Here is a 6,531-nt window from a genome sequence, read left to right on the forward strand (position 1 = left end):
CAGGAGTCTGTTTAGGGGGCAGTGGGGTGAGAAGCCCTCAATTCCTTACTGGTTACTGAGTGTCCAAGTCCTTTCTCTCCTCCCTCCTTCCTTCCTTCCTTCCTTCCTTCCTTCTTTCCTGTCTTTTTCTAGTGGAGGAGGATGTTGTGTGTATGAAGTCTGTCTGTATGTGTGTGGTCTGTGTATGTGGTTGATGACTGTGTTTTGTAATATGGTTTGTGTATGTGTGTGTTATGGGTATGTGGTGTTTGTATGTGCTATGTGTGTGTAGTTTGTGTGTATGTGTTGTGTGTGTGATGTGTATGTGATTTGCATGTTGTGTGTGTGCTATGCATATAGAGTTTGTATGTGTTATACATGTATTATGTGTATATGATTTGTGTGTGTGTGTGGTCTGTGTATGTATATTATGTGTATATGATTTGTGTGTGTCATGTGAGTTTTTTGTGTGTAATGTGTATTTAGTTTGAGTGTGTTATATATGTGTGATTTGTGTGTGTTATGTGCATATGGTGTGTGTGTATGTTGTGTGTGCATGTGAGTGTGCAGGTGTGTGCATGCAAAGACCAGAGCAGGACACGGGGCGTCTTCCTCTGCTGCCTCCTACCTTACTGTCTTACAGAGCGGGGTCGCTCACTGAACTGGACGCTCATGTTTTAGCCGCACTGGCTTGTTACCCGCAAACCCTCAGGAGCCGCCCGCCTCTGCCCCACTGCTGGGTTACAGGCACACCCAGCTGCTCCCAGCCTTCTACCTGAGTGAAGTACCTACTGAGCCAACTCTCCAGCCCCTTGCTTTTTAGAAACAGGGTCTCGCTGGGCAGTGGTGGCGCACCAGCCCTTGGGTGGCAGAGGCAGGTGGATCTCTGTGAGTTCAAGGCCAGCCTGGGCTACAGAGCTAGCTTTAGGACAGTCAAGGCTACACAGAGAGACCCTGTCTCAACAAACAAAATAAAATGCAGAGTCTCTTGAAGACCAGGTTGGCCCCCAGCTCACTACGCAGGCCAAGATGAACTTGAAATACTAATCCTCCTACCTTTACCTTAGGTATGATTAGTCATGCCGGGTTTTATGTAGTTCTGAGGGGTTCGTGCATGCGAGGCGAGCCCTCTACCAAATAAGCCACGTTCCACAGCCGGGCTCGCCTCCCTCCTCACCCACATCCCATCTTCCCTCCCCTGAGCCCTCCTCTCCACCTGTTGTCTCATCTTCCAGCCCTCTTGGATTTGGGGTCCATCTTTTAACCAACCCCTGTCCTTTCCCTGTAGACCTCCAGAGCTGGTCTGGGAGACGACCCACACCATAGAAACAGGAGCCAGAGCTCAAGGGGGGAGAGCTGGAGATGGAACGCCAGAGGAGAGGAGGAGACTGGAGGTCACAGTCTGCTGAGACTGAGGGATGGACAGAGAGGACCACGTGGAGATGGGAAGGGACCTGGAAGAGGAGGAAGCATCCAGAACAAGGTGTCCGAGCAGATAAGCATAGGTTCTGGCGACCTTAGGGCTTAGGATCAGCATTGACCATAGCAACACCCATCTCAGGGGCCAGAGAGAGAGCCCAGTGTGTAAGAGTGCTCGCCCATCTTCTGGACGTCACGAGTCTGGTTCCCAGCATCCACAAAAGGCAGCTCAAGTGTCCTCCTCTGGCTCCTCTGGGCACCCCATGCATATGCCTGTGTCTGTCACACACACACACACACACACACACACACACACACACACACACATACACGGGGTGGGAGGGATACACATTTTATGTAGTGCTTCTGTCCTGGCTACTGGATTAGTTAGTGCATCAAAACAAATTCTTCTTTCTTTTGTAATGTATAGGGTGGGGCGCGTGAACCACAGCGCAAGCGCAGAAGTCAGAGGACAGTTTTGGGCATCTAGTCTCTCCTCTTGGGAACGGAATTCAGATTGTCAGGTCTGGCAGCCAGCATCCTTACGCGCGGAGCCATCTCACTGACCCGCAAGCTTCCTCTCCCTCTCTCCACATGTTTTCTCTCTCCCTGATGAAGCCAGCCAGCATAGCTCAGGCATCCCGGCCTGGGGCCTCAGCCTCACGAGTGCTAGGAGGACGGGTGTGCCCCCCTCACGAGTGCTAGGATGACTGACAGGTGTGTCCCCCTCACAAGTGCTAGGAGGACAGGTGTGTCCCCCCTCACGAGTGCTAGGATGGCAGGTGTGTCCCCCTCACGAGTGCTAGGATGGCAGGTGTGTCCCGCTCACGAGTGCTAGGAGGACAGGTGTGTCCCCCTCACGAGTGCTAGGAGGACAGGTGTGTCCCGCTCACGAGTGCTAGGATGGCTGACAGGTGTGTCCCCCCTCACGAGTGCTAGGAGGACAGGTGTGTCCCCCTCACGAGTGCTAGGAGGACAGGTGTGTCCCGCTCACGAGTGCTAGGATGGCTGACAGGTGTGTCCCCCCTCACAAGTGCTAGGAGGACAGGTGTGTCCCGCTCACGAGTGCTAGGATGACTGACAGGTGTGTCCCCCCTCACGAGTGCTAGGAGGACAGGTGTGTCCCGCTCACGAGTGCTAGGATGGCTGACAGGTGTGTCCCCCCTCACGAGTGCTAGGAGGACAGGTGTGTCCCGCTCACGAGTGCTAGGAGGACAGGTGTGTCCCGCTCACGAGTGCTAGGATGACTGACAGGTGTGTCCCCCCTCACAAGTGCTAGGAGGACAGGTGTGTCCCGCTCACGAGTGCTAGGATGACTGACAGGTGTGTCCCCCCTCACAAGTGCTAGGAGGACAGGTGTGTCCCGCTCACGAGTGCTAGGATGGCTGACAGGTGTGTCCCCCCTCACGAGTGCTAGGATGGCTGACAGGTGTGTCCCCCCTCACAAGTGCTAGGATGACTGACAGGTGTGTCCCCCCTCACAAGTGCTAGGATGGCAGGTGTGTCCCCCTCACAAGTGCTAGGAGGACTGACAGGTGTGTCCCACCCCTCCTAGCCTGGCCCTTCCACTCAGTGCACATTTTTACATATGGCGGCACCAGACATCAGATCAGCCATGGTGGGACGAGCATGAAGCACCCCCACCTCCGGCAGCCGGCCTTTAGTACCTCTGCACAAAGGACCCCCCCACTCCCGGGACATGCTCTTCCTGAGGACTGATGTCACTTCTCAGCCTAGCTGTTGGGGACCCAGGGAGGATGGGGGCGGGGAATGAGGACTGCGGGCCGGGTCCTTCTCGGCCAAGTCTTTGGCCTGCAGGGAAGTGAGGGGTTCTAAGTTGGGGTGCTCTGCAGTTGGGCAGAAAGAAGGGAGGAGGCGGCGACTGTGGGTCCTGAGGGTGGCCCCACACCGGGGAGCCTTGGGGCCACTCCCTTGTGTCTGTCTGTCTGTCTGTCTGGGTGAAGGGGTGCTGGAGATCCAGCCCGGGAGCCGCCTGCACACTGGCTCAGCCCTGATATCCACTGTGCCTCCCAGCCTGGGAGAGCCTGGAGTACCGCCAAGCAGCTTCGAGGTTACCCCAGATGAGGTGGGCGGCAAAGGGAGAGTGGAGGAGGGGAGGAAAAGGGAGAGGGTGAAGAGGGAAGAGAGGAGAAGAGAAGAGCAGCGGGAGGAGAGAGAAGCAGGGACAAGAAGGGAGAAGAAGGAGGGAGGAGAGGAAGATGGTGAAGGTGGCGGTGGTGGTGATGGTGATGAACCGACAAGGAAGAAGAACGCCCCCCCGAAAGAGGCACGGAGGTTGGGGGACACTGAGTGGTGCCCAAGAGGCAGCAAGCAGAGTCCAAGCTGCAGTCCCAGCTGCCGCCCTGGGGATGCAGACCCGAGCGTGGCTCCCGTCCTCCCCGCCTGGCCTCTCCAAGCAGAAGGACCGGAGGGACCCCTCGCGGCCTGCTCTGTGCGCCTCCCTCCCAGCCAGCCCCTGCATCCTCGCTGCGCGGGGGCCCCGAGGGTCTCACCAGCCCCTCTCTCCCTGCAGCTCCCCCTCACCTGCTTCCCCGGGGGAGGCCCTGAGGAGCCAGAGGCTGAGCAGCAGCATGGGCGCGGCGGGCCGGGAGCAGAACCGGGTCCAGAGCCGACGAGGGCCGTGAGGACAGAGCCACGGGTGTGAGCTGTGCGCCATGGCTCCCCGGCCCCCCGGGCACAGTGGACTGTTTTTCTGCCCTGCCTGGCTGAAAACGGAGCAATTTCACCTTTGAGCTCCGCAGCCTCCCGCTACCCGGACCTCAGTGCTGTAGAAAGGGAGGGGACAGGAAGCCAGGACATGCCTGTTAGGGGCCAGGTGGGAGAGCCGCACCCCTGGCCTGTCGCCCTGGCTCCATCCTTTCCCAGGACGCTGCCTTCCTCCCCTCCTCCCGTGGAGGATACACAAGAACAAAGCCTCCTCCGCGTGGAGTCAGCCCTTCCGCTTCACTTCAAGTCCCCCCCTGCCCTCTCTCCACCCTCACAGCCACCGGGGCTGTGACTCCACTGGGGAATGTCGTGGAGTTCAACCTGAAGTCTTTTCCCTGTCGGAAGAGCTGGACGGGGTCCCAGGAAAGGAAAGACAAACAGCCATGGAAACAAACCAAAGTGCAGGTTTAGTGTTGAAGGCGATGACACGAGGTGTCGCTTGAAGAAGCTCAGATACACACACACACACACACACACACACACACACACACACACACACACACACACACACTGATTCCCTACCCCACAACCTCCACCCTCTTCTCTGTTCAGGCAAGCATCCCACAGATGGCTGTTGCCCTTCAGTGAAAACTGGTAGCAACCCAAGCTGGGTTATCGCCACCCAGAAAGACAGTGAGTGCTTCTGGGTGTGGGGGGGGGGGCACCTGCCACACGGGGAACTTAGGTCACCTGTGAAGAGGTGGCCTGGAACCGAGGAGAGGCAAGTGTGCACCCTCTCTCCCATTCCCCAGCCTGCCTTACCCAGAGACAATCAGACCCTGGGGGGAGTCAAGTGAAGCAAGAACTCCTTTATTGATGGGCAGTAAGCCTCTTTTATACCAGAAAACCTCAGAACCCCAGGAGGGGTGAAGAAACCGACCAATCATTTTAAAGGTCACCCTATTTACAGGTTGTTTATGTCCTGACATCATCTCCTGTTTTTAGCATAAACAACTTGAGCTAACTTTCTTCCTCACCATTCGTCTCTAATCTCCACACAAACAACCCAAGCTAACTCTTCCTCTCAGCCATCCTTTATCTATTCTCTGCACAAACAGCTTAAGCTAACTTCCTCTCCACAGCATCCTTTGGATCTACTCTGTTCGGAAACAGCTTAAAGCTCAAGCTCTATTTGTCTAAATTCTTTCCCCGCCCTCTTTGTGCCCATGTATGCCCCACAGGTGTGTGGCTCAGTGATTGTGTGGCGTGCTTGCCCTTCAAGGGGGGGAGAGTGTCACCAGGAAACCATGGAATAGTCACACTATGGACTACCATGCTCAAATCAGAAAGAAAAGGTATGAACACCAGGTGTGTGACACGGATGTCATCGGGGGGTGACACCAGGTGTGTGACACAGATGTCATCTGGGGGTGACACCAGGTGTGTGACACAGATGTCATCAGGGGGTGACACCAGGTGTGTGACACAGATGTCATCTGGGGGGGTGACACCAGGTGTGTGACACAGATGTCATGGGGTGACACCAGGTGTGTGACACAGATGTCATCTGGGGGGTGACACCAGGTGTGTGACACAGATGTCATCCTGGGGGTGACACCAGGTATGTGACACAGATGTGATGGGGAGTGACACCAGGTGTGTGACACAGATGTGATGGGGAGTGACACCAGGTGTGTGACACAGATGTCATCTGGGGGGGTGACACCAGGTGTGTGACAGATGTCATCCTGAGGGTGACACCAGGTGTGTGACAGATGTCATCCTGGGGGTGACACCAGGTGTGTGACACAGATGTCATCTGGGGGTGACACCAGGTGTGTGACACAGATGTCATCTGGGGGTGAAGGCTTACGTCAGGTATTTTTGTCACGGGGATGCAGAGGTGACTAATGCACAGGTTGAGTCTTAGTGGGCGCATGTCCACAAAGGCAACCCCAGCCTCCTCCTCTTCCCGCCTAGCCAGGAAGTAAGCAGCAGCTTCCTCTACCTTTTCCCTCCGAGATGCCCCACCTCACCACTGATCCAGAAACTTCGGAGACAATGCACACGCATGTGACGCATGTGTGAGGAAGCCAGCCCTCACCTTCCACACGTGGTCCCAAGGGTGGAACTCAGGTTGTCAGGTTTGGCAGCAAGTGCCGTTTTTACCCACGGAACCAGCTCCCCTGCCCTAACATACCTCAAGAGTCTGCTTCCCTAGCAGTGGTCAAGGCTAATGTAGGACTCTGCCTCGCGCTCCAGGCATCATGTGAGGACGAGGTCCCTGCTTTCCATCCCTGCGGAGGAGGAGGAGCCTAGCTTCGGGAAGTGAGCGCCATTACAGCACCCAAGCACAAACACGCGGACTCTTCTTCCCCATCTCAACGGGTTCTGGTGAGTAACGTCTGTCCCGGAGCTGGAGGGATGGGTCTGTGGAGCAGAGCGCTTGCTGCGTTTGCAGAGGTC

This window comes from Peromyscus maniculatus, chromosome 23, assembly GCF_049852395.1.
Source record: "Peromyscus maniculatus bairdii isolate BWxNUB_F1_BW_parent chromosome 23, HU_Pman_BW_mat_3.1, whole genome shotgun sequence".
In the NCBI taxonomy this organism is placed as follows: domain Eukaryota; kingdom Metazoa; phylum Chordata; class Mammalia; order Rodentia; family Cricetidae; genus Peromyscus; species Peromyscus maniculatus.